Source organism: Schistocerca piceifrons, chromosome 6 (assembly GCF_021461385.2).
Source record: "Schistocerca piceifrons isolate TAMUIC-IGC-003096 chromosome 6, iqSchPice1.1, whole genome shotgun sequence".
In the NCBI taxonomy this organism is placed as follows: domain Eukaryota; kingdom Metazoa; phylum Arthropoda; class Insecta; order Orthoptera; family Acrididae; genus Schistocerca; species Schistocerca piceifrons.
Window position 1 is genome coordinate 339,812,327 of NC_060143.1, and position 18,302 is coordinate 339,830,628.

Sequence of the window (18,302 nt, forward strand, 5' to 3'; positions counted from 1 at the left end):
ACTGCCAAACCTTGAGAAAGCTATGCAGAGCGATTCAAAACAAAAGACGCCGGATGCTGACAAAGGGAACTGTCCTTCTCCATGACAATGCAAGACCTCACACTGCAGGTCAGACCCGCGATTTATTGGACAGTTTTGGCTGGGACGTTTTAGACCACCCACTCTATATTCCTGATCTTGTGTCGATCTCAAATAACACCTCAGTGGCAACCGTTACAATGATGACGATTACGTGAAAACGTCAGTGAACTCTTGGTTATGAGAGCAGGCGGCAAGTTTTTATGAAGAGGATATTTTAAAATTGGTTGAGAGGTATGATGCATGTTTCAACAAACTTGGCAACTAAGTCGCAAAATAGAGTGAAGTTTGTGCTTTCTTAAAATAAATTTACTTTTTCGTAATAACCTTTCGTTGTGTACATGCACTCCTGGAAATGGAAAAAAGAACACATTGACACCGGTGTGTCAGACCCACCATACTTGCTCCGGACACTGCGAGAGGGCTGTACAAGCAATGATCACATGCACGGCACAGCGGACACACCAGGAACCGCAGTGTTGGCCGTCGAATGGCGCTAGCTGCGCAGCATTTGTGCACCGCCGCCGTCAGTGTCAGCCAGTTTGCCGTGGCATACGGAGCTCCATCGCAGTCTTTAACACTGGTAGCATGCCGCGACAGCGTGGACGTGAACCGTATGTGCAGTTGACGGACTTTGAGCGAGGGCGTATAGTGGGCATGCGGGAGGCCGGGTGGACGTACCGCCAAATTGCTCAACACGTGGGGCGTGAGGTCTCCACAGTACATCGATGTTGTCGCCAGTGGTCGGCGGAAGGTGCACGTGCCCGTCGAGCTGGGACCGGACCGCAGCGACGCACGGATGCACGCCAAGACCGTAGGATCCTACGCAGTGCCGTAGGGGACCGCACCGCCACTTCCCAGCAAATTAGGGACACTGTTGCTCCTGGGGTATCGGCGAAGACCATTCGCAACCGTCTCCATGAAGCTGGGCTACGGTCCCACACACCGTTAGGCCGTCTTCCGCTCACGCCCCAACATTGTGCAGCCCGCCTCCAGTGGTGCGCGACAGGCGTGAATGGAGGGACGAATGGAGACGTGTCGTCTTCAGCGATGAGAGTCGCTTCTGCCTTGGTGCCAATGATGGTCGTATGCGTGTTTGGCGCCGTGCAGGTGAGCGCCACAATCAGGACTGCATACGACCGAGGCACACAGGGCCAACACCCGGCATCATGGTGTGGGGAGCGATCTCCTACACTGGCCGTACACCACTGGTGATCGTCGAGGGGACACTGAATAGTGCACGGTACATCCAAACCGTCATCGAACCCATCGTTCTACCATTCCTAGACCGCCAAGGGAACTTGCTGTTCCAACAGGACAATGCACGTCCGCATCTATCCCGTGCCACCCAACGTGCTCTAGAAGGTGTACGTCAACTACCCTGGCCAGCAAGATCTCCGGATCTGTCCCCCATTGAGCATGTTTGGGACTGGATGAAGCGTCGTCTCACGCGGTCTGCACGTCCAGCACGGACGCTGGTCCAACTGAGGCGCCAGGTGGAAATGGCATGGCAAGCCGTTCCACAGGACTACATCCAGCCTCTCTACGATCGTCTCCATGGGAGAATAGCAGCCTGCATTGCTGCGAAAGGTGGATATACACTGTACTAGTGTCGACATTGTGCATGCTCTGTTGCCTGTGTCTATGTGCCTGTGGTTCTGTCAGTGTGATCATGTGATGTATCTGACCCCAGGAATGTGTCAATAAAGTTTCCCCTTCCTGGGACAATGAATTCACGGTGTTCTTATTTCAATTTCCAGGAGTGTATGTTCAAATGGACCTTACTTTAAAAACAACGCCTCGTACCTTGTGCATTTCGACGGACTTGGGCAATTCCTGTAGGACAATAGGACAATGCAACACCCCACACGTCCAGGAATACTCTTCCAAGTTTAAACAGCTCCGCAGGCCACCAATCTCTCCAGACATAAACGCTATTGAACATATGTGGGATGCCTTGCAACATGCATTTCTCCACCCTCTCGTACTCTTACTGATTTATGGACAGCCCTGCAGGATTCATGGTGTCAGTTTCCTCCAGCACTGCTGCAGAAATTAGTCGAGTCCATGCCACGTCGTTTGCGGCACTTCTACGTTCTCGCGGGGACGCTACACGATATTATGCAGTTGTGCCAGTTTCTTTGGCTCTTCAGTGTATATGGCCTTTCCACATAAATCGGAAAAACAGTTGCCGCAATTTCTTCGCTACCATATTCGGAAGGAAACAGACCTGGGCAGTATACAGTGCCTTACACAATCTATACTCTGAGCTGACAGAAGACATGAGATGTCGTGTCGGACCTCATTCGACCCGGGTAGTGTGGTAACTTGACGTGACATGGACTCTGCCACTCGTTGGAGGCCATGTTGTTCCTACAGTCGTCCATAATTCCGAAGATGTTGCCAGTGCAGGGTTTTGTCCACGAACTGATCTCTTGACTATATCTCATAAATTTTTGATGAGTTTCATGTTGGGCGATCTGGGTGTCGGCCAAATCATTCGCTCCAGTTGTCCAGAATATTCTTCAAACCAATCACGATCAATTGTGGTGCAATGTCATCCATAAAACTTAGATCGTTCTTTGGGAACATGAAGTCCATGAAGGACTGAAAATGAACTCCAAGTAGCCGAACATAACTAGGACCCAGTCCATTCCATGCAAACACAGCCAATACAAACAATGAGCCACCACCAGCTTGTATAGTGCCTTGTTGACAACTTAGGTCCGCGGTTTCGTGGGATCAAGAAAATGGCTCCAAGCACTATGGGACTAACATCTGAGGTCAGAGCACTCATGGAACACAAAAATGGTTCAAATGGTTCAAATGGCTCTGAGCACTATGGGACTTCACTGCTGTGGTCATCAGTCCCCTAGACTTAGAACTACTTAAACCTAACTAACCCTAGGACATCACACACATCCATGCCCGAGGCAGGATTCGAACCTGCGACTGTAGCAGCACCGCAGTTTCGTGGGGCCAGTGCCGCATTCGAACACTGCCATCTTCTCTGACCAAGTGATATCGGGTCTCCAGCCGTGTAGGCCCCAATTAATATGGTCAGGTGAGACGCTGCAGGCGACGTCGTGCTGTCAGTAAAGGCAGTCGCCTCGGTCTTTCCTGCCAAAGCCCGTCGTTGGCAAATTTCGACAAACTGACCTAATGGATAGTCCGCTGCTCGTGGTCGTGCGGTAGCGTTTTCGCTTCCCACGCCCGGGTTCCCGGGTTCGATTCCCAGCGGGGTCAGGGATTTTCTCTGCTTCGTGATGACTGGGTGTTGTGTGCTGTACTTAGGTTAGTTAGGTTTAAGTAGTTCTAAGTTCTAGGGGACTGATGATCATAGATGTTAAGTCCCATAGTGCTCAGAACCATTTTTTTTTTTGTCCTAATGGATAATTCTTCGTACGTCCAACATTGATTTCTGCGGTGTTGCTTGTCTGGGCTGGAATGACAACTCTACGCAAACGCTGACGCTTTCTGCCGTTAAGTGAAGGCCGTCAGCTACTGCGTTATCCGTGGTGAGAGGTAATGCCTGAAACTTGCTATTCTCGGCAAAGTCTTGACACTGTGGATCTCGGAATATTGAATTCCCTAACTTTTTCCGAAATGAAAGTCCCTTGCGGTTAGCCCCGACTACCATTCCGCCTTAAAAAACTATTAATTCCCGCCGTACGGCCATAATCATGTCGGAAACATTTAGTATATATCAACTGAGCACAAATGACAGATATATCAATGTGCTACCCTGTTATATCTTACGTACACGATACTACCTTAATGTACGTATCCTACATATCTTCAAAACGAGTTGCGAGTGTCGTTCATGTCCCAGTACGGTAGACTGAATTTTATCAGAAGTGTTTGCCATTAAAAGGCGTCATCTTTCGTTAGCAACGATCAACGAGAACCCCCAAAAGACGTACGACGACTCTGAAAACGTGCCCAACAAAGGACAGCGTCCTCGAAGCCCTGTAGATTCAGGAATTTGTATTTGGCCTCACTTGAGCATGCACATGACATAGAACGAAAATCGTCAAGTATCACTTTTAACAATGGGAGTTCCTCACTTCGACAAAGCAGGACGAACCAGACGGCCGATCAGCAACAATGGTTCAAGAGACATGACAAACAAAGACATAGAGAGCGGACTATCCTAACACACTCCCCCACAGGGAACAACCGGCGGCTCATCCTTCCAATGACCACCACTGACGCTGCAATGTTCTTGTATAAGCTAGAACGTACGACACGTGAAGGAGCGGTAGAGCCAACAATCTCCAACAGGTGATCGGTATAGGCGTTACTAAGGCGACCACATATCTTAGAAAAATCTAGGAAGGCAAAAGCACAATGAATGGAGTTAACAGCGGCCACCCAAACCACATCGCTATATTCTGCCAACAGAGTGAAAATTGTACTGTCAAGAATGCAAACATTGATGTTTACCAATCACACAGCCAAGTAATAACGACAATTGCTGTCGCAGCCTGTGAAATTTTTTTATAGTCAAAATTGAGTAGCGTCAGGGGACGAAAATCAGCCACTGTTAAACGGCCGTGACGCTTCGGAATGAGAATAGTTTTCCCCAGCTTGAAGCTAGCAGGCACAGCACACCCACCTGTAAAATCTCGTTTAGAATGGAAAGAAAAGTAGAACCCAAGAGACGCCAAAACTGTAGATATCTTTTATCGGAAGATCGTTCGGACCAGGGGATTTATGAAAAGGGGAATTAACAACAAAGTCAGACACTTCAACTGACTGAAAATCGTTTAGTAACTCAACAGCCTGGTCAGGCGTAATCATCTCACAGATGGTCTGAAATCAAGCATCGGAAGGTCGGTCGCTGGTGTCATCCGCTGCATGCAACTGTGCTTGGTATTGATGTAAAGGTTGAGCCGTTTCACCTTGAGTGGTGAATTGACGGCCATCGTGTGCGGTGAGAGAAGTAGTAAGCGAGCGTCGACGGCGGGTGTTTTTACGAAGCAAGTGGTATGAGGATATCAGTTCCTTGTTACTTAGAGAAAGCGGCTTAGACTGCGCCCTCAACTATTCCATCTGTCACTTCTTATTCAGCAGCAAAAGTCTAACATCAGCGATCCTCACGGAGGCTTCACCTGATCTTGCGTATAACTCACGAAGAACGGTACAACGGATCACATACATGTCCCTAAAGTCTCTTGCCCTTGCAGCTCAGTAACGTACGAGTATCAGTGTTTTTCGGATACGCGGCTTTGTATACTCAGACCGCCACCCCAATAAGGAAAGGTAACTCTCTCCATTAGAATTTCTTTTCGTTTATTGCGAATACCCTATTCATTCCAGATACCAAAATGCGAAGACTGCTTCCGTTTCCGTTGTCGAATTCCATTGAAACCATTCGAAAGCAGAGGCATATTACTGGGTATTTTTGCTGTCTGTTTGTTTCTATGGATAGGGAACTGGCTCAGTGGCCCAGAGAACTATGTTGAGATATAACGGGACTTGTATTATGAAATTTTGGATCAAGTTTTGATGGAAATGGACGAGAAATTTCGCAATCATAAAAAATTCGGTTTTTTGCCTTGCTGATACCACAAAATTTGAAAAATACAGTATTTATATTCCTTGTAGTGCACTTGAAAACTTACAACATTTCTTTGAGCATGTATTCTCCAAGACAAAACGCTTAAGAAACGAACATCCTGTTTTACACATCGATGAGCAGTACAGATACATATAAAGCGTTCCCCCTTATTCTGTCCATCTCTTCTACTGTAGCATCTGTGGTAGGAAGCTTTTCTTGCTTGAAGCGTATAAACACGTACTTGCGTAATGCAGTTTCAGAAGAGAAGTTTTCTTCCTTAGCAATTATTTCAAATCAGAAATAACTTCTAGTGCAGTTAATAAAAGCCCAAGTTTGCAACCTTATAGGATGGTGTGATTGATTTGGCGTACAAGATATAAATAAAGTCAATAATTAAAGCAAAGTATATAAAAATATTTTTTCTTTGATGATAGCTCTCCATTTATCTTCCAAGCCACAAGCCGCCACTGTACCAAACTAGCCACTAATTACCAAAGGAGCTGCCAGTGTCTGCCTTTACCATCACCAAACCGTGGCCACTGCGTCGGAGATGACCAAAACATGATATCGCCCATCGACCTATGAAATACGTTATTTTGTTTTACTTATGAGTGAATATTAACTTTGACAGCTTCATCATTACGGTCTTCAGTATAAGTTCAGGACTTGTGTAAAATCAGAGGTTATCATAAACTCTCAAAACTATTGTAGCGGTTAACTTTCCTTCAAAGGAGAGTATTTTCAGGGTTCCTTTCTGCGCCAAGTACACAGTGTCAGTGTGAGTGTGATTCACGTTGCCTGGATCGAATCCCAGGCAAACTATGTGGCCAGAATGGGGCAACATTTCCTGGCCCATGGTATCATGGGTAACATCCAGCAGCGTGAGAACGTCTTGGCTTATGCAGGTCCAGAAATTTGTTATTTACTTTAGCAACTCAACCCTGAAGTGGAGCGATATGCCCTCCCTTAAAGACCTGTTTACTAGAATATTTATACTCTCAAGCAAACATTGCAGCTTTCCGCCACAATCTTAGTGGACAGTCTTACAGAAGGTGGCTAGGAAATTGCAAATTGCAATGTAAACAGTTCTGTGCGACTTCCTTGTCGGATACATTATTCTTTTACTTTAACCAGAAGGAGGATTCTGTAATGACCTCTTCGAACTCAAAGGGATTTGTCTCCTCATCATTGGGGCTTTTGAGTGGCCTCTACAGTCGTCAGCAACTTAACAATCACACACAACCACAACCTTCACAGCGTTAAGCGTCGCCTGCGGCTGGCAACCCATCGGCCATTATGCGTCACCCGCAACGATTATCTTCATGCAACAATAATTTTATCCCTCACACCAGCTATTATCGCCAGGCGACAAAACAGGACACAAGGTGGAAGTTTGCCAATCATTACTCAAGATGAATGCATATTATGTCAGCATCGATCACCTTGCCTTTGAGTTGAGGAGGTATCTGTTGCCTATGCTCTAGGCGTTTTCCATGTCAACGCTGTACACACTATATGTGATTGAAGTCAACACAGTCCCAGTGGTGTTTCAGGATGATACGGGTTCTTCCACAACAATAGTTATTTGGGAGATTTATCGCCATTTGGGCTCATGTCCACTACAGGAAGTCTCCAGACGCAGCTTAGCTACAGCAGCGATACCATCGAAGTGATACTGTTGTGTACATAGTCCCGCGTAGTCAGCGCGTACACAACTTTCCCACTAGAGCGCGCCCCGCTAAGCACAACAGCGCAGGCGCAGCGCTCGTCCGTCTCCGCACTACGAGATGGCGCTGCCATAAAGACGGACCAAATTCTGCTTCCGCCGATCCGCGTATTAATATGTAACGCAGCCAATGAGATTGCTGCTAACGTAGAACCTTTTCTCCTCGCAGATCACACTCGCGCAGTAATACCTGAACGTTCGAAGTATTATAACGAGTGTACAGACCTCCGATTAGTCAGTCTGCATTAGTCTGCAGTCAAGTTTCAGTCTGCGCCTAATAAGATTACCATATTCCTGTACATAGCCATGAAGATAAGTGAATAGACACTTTGTCAAGTATCAGAGATATGTGAGAATAAGATTAACGTACCAAGACCAAAGGAACTTCAGATTGTCAATTGGAAATAGCATCCAGAATCAAGTTAAGTAAGGTTTATGATGATTATTATTTTAATAAATGAGTGTGAAAATTAATCAAGTTCTGTTCAAAGTTGGTCACCGTCAATCTGCTACTCTAAGCGTGCAAGTGGCATTTCTATCGGCAGAAGATACACACGCCGCGATAAGACCACGAGGCATATTGCTGACACTCGCCTGTTTCGTTTGAGCGACAAGTCAAATAATCTGATGGGGCGTGTACCGAAGGTCTTACAGTACGCACACCACAGATACATTCAGTATCACTCTACTTGCTTCATGTCACTCATGTTGATGGTAAGCACTGAAGGGGCAACAAACAGCCTTGGTTTGGGACCTTTTTATCCCTTTCGGCTTGGAACTACATGACTCTGTGAGCAACATTCAGCCATCAGGGACTAGCTCCTACATAAGTGACGTATTCTCCAGTCAGTTTTTCCAGGTCCTACCACCTGTGTCATGTCAACCTTGTTCTAACAGGCATTCCTCGCTTATTCAAATTACAGAACATTCCATTCACTCCCTGGATAAGCTACAGGTGGAATTACAGTGCCTCCAAGAGGAAGGATTCTGACCAAAGTCATCAGCAGTCATCCTTATTGTGGAAAAGCCGAATGGATTGCTTCGAATTTGAGGTGACTTCAAGGCCACAATCAATCAACAGTGAGACATTGGCACCTACCAACTCCCAAAAGAAGGAGACATTAAGAAGTGACTCAGAGAAAGCAAGATTTTCACCAAGGTTCATTTGCAGGGTGCTTACATTCAGCTCCTTCTGAACGAGGCATCACGTAGCATTCCAGTCACTAGCACCCCATTTGTACAATCCCCCTATAACAGGCTTCCTTCTGACATTGCCAGTGCTCCGGCTATTTTCATCGTTACTTGTAATAGCTGATGCTGGATGTAGCTGGTGATTTGCCCTCGTTCAAAGTCTGTTATGTCTGATGCTCTAGCTCATTAAAATCACCGTAACCGCAGCAGACGCACTGAAAGCTGTGGGTGGTCACAGGACTAAATCTGTGTCTAACACCAATATACTGTTGTTAGCTACAATGAGGTTCTTTCTCTATGTTATAGCCATACCATACATTCTTTCAATGGCTCTGTGCAGTATGGGACTTAACATCTAAGATCATCAGTCCCCTAGAACTTAGAACTACTTAATCATTACTAACCTAAGGGCATCAGACACATCCATGCCCGAGGCAAGATTGGAACCTGCGACCGTAGCGGTCGCGCGGTTCCGGACTAAAGCGCCTAGAACCGCTCGGCCACACGGGCTGGCCCATACATTCTTTCCCGCGGTATTCTGTAATTCCTCATGATTATCCAATGATTATATGTTTCTCTCAGCAACCGAATTGCCACCGAACAATATCATGGTGGTGCTGGTCCTACTAACTAAATCAGTTATGTATATCGCGATGTGAACTTGATGTGACGTCTGCTCTGCGCCTGCAATTTATGGGTATGTCGTAAAAATTTGGTGCCATGTACTTCCAGAACTCATCCAAGAGGTTTTTCAATGCGTACGACGCATAATCGCCGCCGTATTGAGTATAACAGGTGGAGCAGCACCGCATTAAGTTGGTGGTTATAATGTTTTGGCTCATCGGAGTTGATGCTTTTGAAGTGTAAACGTTTATCGTGACAACATATTAATCAACTACACTTTCAGATTCCCCAAATGCTGTGTCTGTCAGATTTTCAACGTCATTACCTCGCCAGTTAAGACAGAACCATTTCAAAAGTATCATTTGTTGGCCAAGTCTGATGAGACAGTGAGGTTTCCATCATGTGTGTACAATAAACTGCCATCTGTACCATGAGATTCTACCACTTTCATGCTTTTTCCGAGAACTCTTCGAATATAGATGTAGACTTTTAATTTCGTTGACGACTTGTCTCTCTCTCTTCTATCTCTTCCAATTTACTGCGCATTGTCAGAACGAACAACTACGCTTTATTTTGCTTATACCAATGCCTACTTACTGCAAAATCAGTATTATCTAAAGTAAAACCGTACTCGTATATTTTGTCTAGCAGACAATGTTTGCATCTTTTCTAAAATGGAGGCAGTTGTGGTTCTAATTTCTATTACATCAAAACAGTAAGTGGAACCATGGAAGTTGCCGGACTGGAGTGTGACTGAGGCTTTACCTGCAAGTGTTGTTGACCAGACTCCAACAAAGACATAAATTCCACAAAACGTATGATTACACTGGCTTAGATTTAATTATTTAGAGTCAGTTGCCTTACTGACGGAGAAATAACAAACACAAGTATTCATAAACTTTTCATTAATTTTATGTTGAGGAAATAGAATCCTCTAATGCAGCAGTCTGCAACCTGTCTGGGCATGCTCCTGTGCAGTTCTAAAATCTGAATAGGTTCGACTGTAAAATCGTGTAACTTTAGAAACCAATCGCTGTTCTAATTGCAACTGGTACCTTAGATCCAAACTAACAAGTAACAGTATGTGCCATAGTGTGGTGTAGTGCGGTGGGCCTCCTTGGGTGTTTAAGTGCCTCTGCTCAGTCGGCAGTTGCTGGTGGCTCTGGTAAGAGCTGATTACCATGACCTCACATCAATTTTTGGTTATTTAAAGAAATAAAATGCTGATGCTATTGTTCAAATAAATAAACGTTCCTATCGGATCCTAATACACACAGTGACAGTTGCTTAAACATTCTATATACCAAGTCACTATTTTGTTTGAATTACCCGCTCTCACAAGTGGATTTTCGAATTTCCCGCCATTTTAAACTGAATGCAACTGGGACTGGGGGCTATTTCCAATTTAGCACATTTTTAAACCTAGAATAACAGCCCTTCTTAGATTTTTTGGGTTACTCGCCATTTTAAAGCTAGGACAAATGAACTCTTGGGTTCCAGACTTACCACAAATGGCCTGGTAATCATGAAAATTGTGACAGATCTGATATAAGTGAGATAGTTTGATTTTTCCGCGATTTTAAAGGGGGAATTTTTAATTTTACACTTTTTTAAACATAGGGGAAGTAGCTTAGGGCTGCCACTTCAGTCTTTATACTTAGTCCAAGTGGCATACGAGTACATCCGTTGTGATGCAAGAATAATTGGAGTGGTGTGGAGGACAACTTGTCAACATTGCATGATATCAATGCAAAAAGTATGTCGTCATAAATTTGGCAACAGTGCAGACTGCTCTCGTACAACATATAAAACCCCACTACTTCCAATTTCACAAAATCCTTTGATTATCAAGTTGTGTTGTTTATAATGGAAATAACATTTTTCTTCGGATTTTGTATTCAAATTTTAAACTTTAGTTTAAACTAGGAGGGGGGCATGGGGGGGGGGGAGGGGGGGGGGGGGGAAGGAGGGAATAAATACGCTACAAGATACAAAAATTTCCCATCCATTGCACATCCTCGGTGAGATACGCCTGATAGTCGCTTCACTTGCCTCATTGATGTCTATGATACGAACAGTGGAATGTGTATTGTTTGACAACACCTCAAAACCTTATATATATTTAGGCAGCGCTCTTTCACCACATATCGCCCATATGCCAAGATTCAATATCTGTGAGGATAAAGACATACCCTTCGTCACAGTCACTGATGCACTGCAGCCTTTTTGGTATGAATGATACCTCTGGGGGGTCAAAATACTTTAACTTTTTTGTCGTGTAGCCATAATAGATTTCATGTCAAAAAAGTCTCAGAAATTAAAGACATTCACAATGCAACTGTTACATGCAATTGCTGACCTAATTTTATCGATCTGTTGCCCTAGCAAAAGGATGTAGTGGTGTTTTGAATTAACTTACAGACAGATTTCTGTGATATACTACATGAGCCTTCAAATATATGTCTGTTTGACAAACAGACAAATACCTCATTATATTTTGTTGCTGAGACCGTGAGAAAAGCTATAAGTTATGTATAAATGTGCTGTGTGTTCCTTCGGACATGTCTAAAAAAAGAGAGGTCATTATTGATCCTGCAGCCATTATGAATCAAGACTTAAACGAACTAACGAGATTTAGCTACTGGTGGGCATTGATTTACATCAATGGGGAAAGTTGGAAATTTCTGCTGGACTATGATTTGGACCCATCCACACAGAGCGGTCTTAGTAACCGCACGGACTATCCTCTTGCGCCCTCCTCCACGCCTCCTGTCAGACCCAAATTCTCAACATATCCACACAATATACAGGGTGTCCCAGCTATCTTGTCCACCCAAAATATCTTTGGAATAATAACAGCTATTGAAAAACGACTTTCACCGGTATCAATGTAGGGCTGGGGCCCATGAATGTACATATTTGGAAACATTCTAAAACGAAAGAATATGTGTTTTTTAACACAAACTTACGTTTTTTTTATGGACCTCCTATATTTTTTTCTTCAGCAATCCATAGCATGACAAAGCACATACACAATGGCGTTGATTGCATCGCAATATTCCCATTACATCCCGAGATATTGAGGCGCGAAGTTGACGCTTGAAACACCCGACATGCGCTGCTAGCCCACGTCCTGAGGCTCAGGCGTGAACCCCATGCTGCCCTTATCGCGATGTGGTTGACATGCGTAATCACACTTCCATACTTATCAAGAGGTCTGAAACGAATAATACGGTCTGCTGCCATCCGGCATTAACGTCGTACATTCCAGCAGGATTTTATCCCATAGGCTAGGGGTGATGCGGTTCTGTAACATATCTGTGTACCGCAACGTTAGTCACAAAGTTAACTTCGCTTATCGTTAATCCTTTACTAAAAAGGTAATGCCATTCAACGTTAAAACTTTACTTTACTGTAGATCTAGCGCAAGTGACAGTTAATCATTCACTCGTAATAGTAAAATTCATGTTGATGGTTTTAGTGAAACGAGCAAGTGGACTAAAAGTTTTACCGTTGTCTAGGTAAAAATGTTTTGATTTGGCAAGTTCAAGTAGGACATAGAAGATGACTGTAAACATGTTTAACCAATTAGTTTTATTATCACATAATTATCAATGTTATGTTTATCTAATGTGTTTAATGACAAATTGTTGCAAACTAATGTTTCTTAATATCACTGGGTAAAATGGACTTTGTAGAAACTTCCACTGTGATACCAGCACTACATACTAAACATAGCATTCACATCTCATGCTCAAAGTGATGCCCATTGGCTTGCATACTTAGGGTCACTCTGCGGATGAAGGATGCCCTACTTCGTGCTACTGTTTCCTCTTTGATGGCTGTACAAGCATCAATAATGCGTTGCTTCATGTGCTCTGGTGTTGTTGGTTCATGTTGGTAAACAGCATCCTTAACTGCTCCCCAAAGAAAATAATCCAGCGGTGTAAGGTCCGGAGATCGGGCAGGCCACCTAACTGGGCCACCTCGTCCAATCCACCTACCAGGGAACTTACGGTTCAGAAGTCGTCGTGCTCGTAAGGCGTTATGTGCAGGGCATCCGTCATGCTGATACCACATGACCATTCTCCGGTTCAGAGGTACGGTGTCCAAGAGAACAGGAAGATTGTGTCGTATAAATCTGGAGTATTGTCTGCCATTTTAGATGCCACTTATAAAGAAAGGTCCGATAATGGTATCTCCAATAATCCCACATCAAACATTAACTTTCCACTGACGTTGATGCTCTACCTGACGGAGCCATTTTGGATTGTCTGCGCACCAATAATGCATATTCCTCATATTGACAATTCCTTTGTTGGAGAATGATGCCTCGTCGCTAAAGAGAACATCTGCAAAAAAATTTGGATCAGTCAGAAGTTTTTTCTGAGCCCACCGACAAAATGTTACCCTATTGCGGAAGTCATTTCCATGAAGATCCTGGTGTAAATGAACATGGTGAGGATGAAATTTATGACGTTTAAGAATTCCGACACACCAACTTCACGTTCAATTTGACGTGTGCTGATTTGAGGATTCACAGCTATGGTAGCGAGCACAGCAACTTCAGCACGTTCATCTGTGCGTGTTCTAGGACGATGTCGAGGTCTTGGATTTAAGCTTCCCGTTTCACGTAGACGAGATGTGAGAAGACCAAACATCCGGCGCGAAGGCGATGGCTTGTCATGGAATCGTCTTCTGTACAGTCGTTCTGCCTGAACAGCATTTCGTCCACCTACAACAGGTTACAGTACAGGTATGTAGAGTAGGGTAGAAAACAAACTTATTAACTTAATAATCATAATGTTCGCTAACAGTACTATCAACAAACAAGCAATCTCATAACGTATTTCCCGTCAACGTACATTCTCCATAGATCAGCAGCATTTCTACCATATCTTCATATGTGTACATTATACTGTACAGTATAAGTTCCACAACACAACGTTTATTCACAATGTGTACTACCTCCGTGCCGTCACTAGATTACTCTGATGCACGACTACACTGGCAAGCGGTGTACTGCACGCCAAAGCAACAACAAATGGGATGCTCGGAGGGTGGTGGAGTGCAGGAGTTTGCATGGGTCGCAAATAATAAAAAGGCGAAGTGGTAACTGTGGCAGTAGTAGGAACTACGTCGGACACTTGACTAGGTAGAGCCAGGCACTGCGCGACAGGCACAATGGGACATATAACGCATTAGATAAACCTTATTTTGGGTGTGCAGGATAAATAAGACAAACTGACGGCTGTACACCGATCGGTACTGGTTCATATTGTGTACGTAGGGACGTAAAACGTGCAAGAGGGAAACCGTTATGTGCTTATGAGAATTGATGGCAGCAGACCGTATTATTCGATTCGGACCTCTTGATAAGTATGGAGGTTTGATTACACATGTCAATCACATCGTGATTACGGGCAGCATGGGGTTCACACCTGAGCCTCAGGACGTGGGTTAGCAGCGCATGTCGGGTGTTTCAAGCGTCAACTTCGCGTCTCAATATCTTGAGATGTAATGGGAATATTGCGATGCAATCAACGCCATTGTGTATGTGCTTTGTCATGCTATGGATTGCTGGAAAAAAAAATAGGAGGTCAATTCAAAAAAACATAAGTTTGTGTTAAAAAACACATATGCTTTCGTTTTAGAATGTTTCCAAATATGTACATATACATATATACAGGGTGTCTCAGCTATCTTGTCCACCGAAAATATCTCTGGAACAATAACAGCTATTGGAAAACGACTTTTACTGGTATCAATTTAGGGCTGGCGCCCATGAATGTACTTATTTGGAAACATTCTAAAACGAAAGCATGTGTGTTTTTTAACACAAACTTATGTTTTTTAAATATATATATATATATATATATATATATATATATATATATATATATATATATATATATATAGTCTGTTTTATGGACATGTCCGAAAGCACGCACACCACATACATAATTAACGCGAGACTAGCCAATGATACCTTCAATGCAGATGCACACAATGCTCTAAATCTTGCGGGACTCGGAAAAGCGATGTGAGTAATGAGGATAATGGATAGTGTCACTATGTCAGTAGTATGTGAATAAACTTAGAGTTTTGGTCTGACGGAGACGTCCTAAGGTAGTCCACGCAGTTGCGATGACAACTCTGTCTAGATGGTTCAGTGGTCAGAACACATGCCTAGCGAACAGGAGACCCGACTTCGAATTCCAGTTTGGCATAGGTTTCCAGCTTTCCCCATTGATATAAATCAATGCCCACTAACAGCTAAATGTCATTAATTCCTTAGTGTCTTACTATAAAGTACGTGGCTGAAAGGAAATTCTACTACAAAAAGTGTCTATTGTCAGTTAAGCTTCCGTAGGTACTCAGAACTCGGCCAGCTTAAATGAACTGATGGGCATTTCTGGTTGACAATATTCACCAAATAAACATATAGTATATTGTTGAACGAGAAGTCTCATTTGAAGCTGTTTAACAGCACCCATCTTCATCTACATCTATGTGATCTGTGAACTTCAGGGCACTGCGGACTCAAAGAGAAGTTACATGTATTACTGTTTGTAATAAATTACCACCATTAGGGTAATTCAATAGTAACGAAGCTTATCCCCTATTTACATGCAGCACATTGCATTTATTTTACGATCCAGTACCTGTAACAACTAGCAAATAGTTGAACATTTTATGAAAACGTGGAGAGGCAACAGTTGATGTGCAATCAAAAAGGAAACACTTGACATATACACTGAGGTGATAAAGGTCTTGGGATCGAGATATGCACATATACAGATGCCACCAGTACTGTTTATGCAGGGTAGAAAAGGGCAGTGCACTAGTGGAGCTCTCATTTGTACTCAGGTGACTCATGACAAAAGGTTGCCGACGCGATTATGACTGCACGACGGGGATTAACATACTTTGAACGCCGTATGGTAGTTGCAGATAGACGCATGGGACATTCCATTTCGGAAATTGTTAGGGAATTCAATATTTCGATATCTACAGCGTCAAGAGTGTGCCGAGAATACCAAATGCAGGCATGTCCTCTCAAGACAGACAACGCAGCGTCCGGCGGCCTTTGCTTAACGACCGAGAGTAGAATTGTCAGTGCTAACAGACAAGCAACACTGCGTGAAATAACTGCAGAAATGAATGAGGGACGCACGACGTACGTATTCGTTAGAGCAATGCGGCGAAATGTGGCGTTAGTTCTCTATAGTAGCAGATGGCAGACGCGAGTGCTTTTGCTAACAGCACGACATCCTCTGCAGCGCCTCTCCCAGGCTCGTGACCATATCGCCTGGACCTTGGGCAACTGAAAACCCGTGGCCTGTTCAGATAAGTTGGTAAGAGCTTATGATAGGGTTCGAGCGTGCTGCAGATCCCACGAAACCATGGACACAAGTTCTCAACGAGGTACTGTGCAAGCCAGTGGTGACTCCATAATAGTGTTGAGTGTGCTTACATGGCTCTGACTGGGTCCTAGTTCTGTTCGGCTACTTGGAAACCATTTGCGGTCAGTCATGGACTTCATGGTCCCAAATAACGACTGAATTTTTATGGGTGACGATGCGCCATGTCATTGGGCCACAATTGTTCGCAAATGATTTGAAGAAACTTCTGGACAACTCGATTGAATTACTCGGTCACAACTGTTTGCAATTGCTTTGAAGAACATTCTGGGCAATTCAGATGACTGACTTGGTCATCCAGATCGTCTGATAAGAATCCCATTGGACATTTATAGGACACATTCAAGAGGTCAGTTCGTCCACAAAATCTTGCACCGGCAACACTTTTGCGATTATGAGTGGATATAGAGGCTGCATCGTTCGGTCTTTCTGAAGGGGAATTCCAAAAACTTTTGATTCCATACCACGTCGACTTGTTGCACTACGCCAAGCAAAAAGAGATACGAATCGATAATAGGAGATTTTTGTAGTTGTGGTCTTCAGTCCTGAGACTGGTTTGATGCAGCTCTCCATGCTACTCTATTCTGTGCAAGCTTCTTCATCTCCCAGTACCTACTGCAACCTACATCCTTCTGAATCTGCTTATTGTATTCATCTCTTGGTCTCCCTCTACAATTTTTACCCTCCACGCTGCCCTCCAATACCAAATTGGTGAGCCTACTCACGCCGTATAAAATTCACATCAGTCTTTCCATTGTGAGCCAGCCAGTCCGCTGTAACTAGCTCTGACGTCATAAATATTGCGCAATACTTTAAAAATCAAGTAAATAGCCTGAAACGTTTCTAGCATGTCAGGAGTAATACTAAATCAATATGTGTTGAATATCAGTCCAATAACTTTAACCATTTTCGAAATTTGGTTGTTCTTCTGTAAAAATTATTGGCGCGACAGAAAAGAGCTAGAAACTTAAAAATTTATATTTAGATTCCTTTTGCATAATAAATTAGTAGAAACAGTATTCTGGATCTCACAAATTAAAAATTTTGTTGAAATTCCTGTTTTTTGGTTTTTGTCTTAAAAATTAAGGAAGCAAGATAGATTAAGTAGGCGATTAAATAAGGCTAGGATGTTTAAATTTAAGTAGAAGGGAGATCCGCTATAATCATAAAGATGTGAGAAGTTTCAATTGAATAACTATAAAACTATAGCGATAGTGTATCTCCAAAGGGCAAGTTCAGAGCTCGTCTACTGCGTGTAGTGTAATTACATTAATTCTCTCGCTCAAAATAATTGACTTAGCCACGTCAGACTTTTATTATGATTACTTACATGTGTGCTGAATGCACATTTAAATTCAGAGCTTCATCGGCCATCAGCAAAGGAAGCGATGATTTATTCGATAACTTAAAGTGGTGCATTACTAGCCCAGCGGCTAGTCGGGAGAGCCGATTTGATCAGACGTTCCCTTAGCCGTCCGCACCGCGGCTTTATATATAAGAACGCTGCGCGAGGAAGTAAGGCGCCAGTTCTCTCCAGACGCTGATTAGCACACCATCTGTGCCGGGAGTCGCATCGCGTCGGTATCATTGCTATAAACAGCCTCGGATGCCGTAATAAGTTACTCGGCATACGCGTAACCATGAAATCATTTTCGAGTGAAGTGTTAATTCTGGGATAACTTTAATGATCTATCTT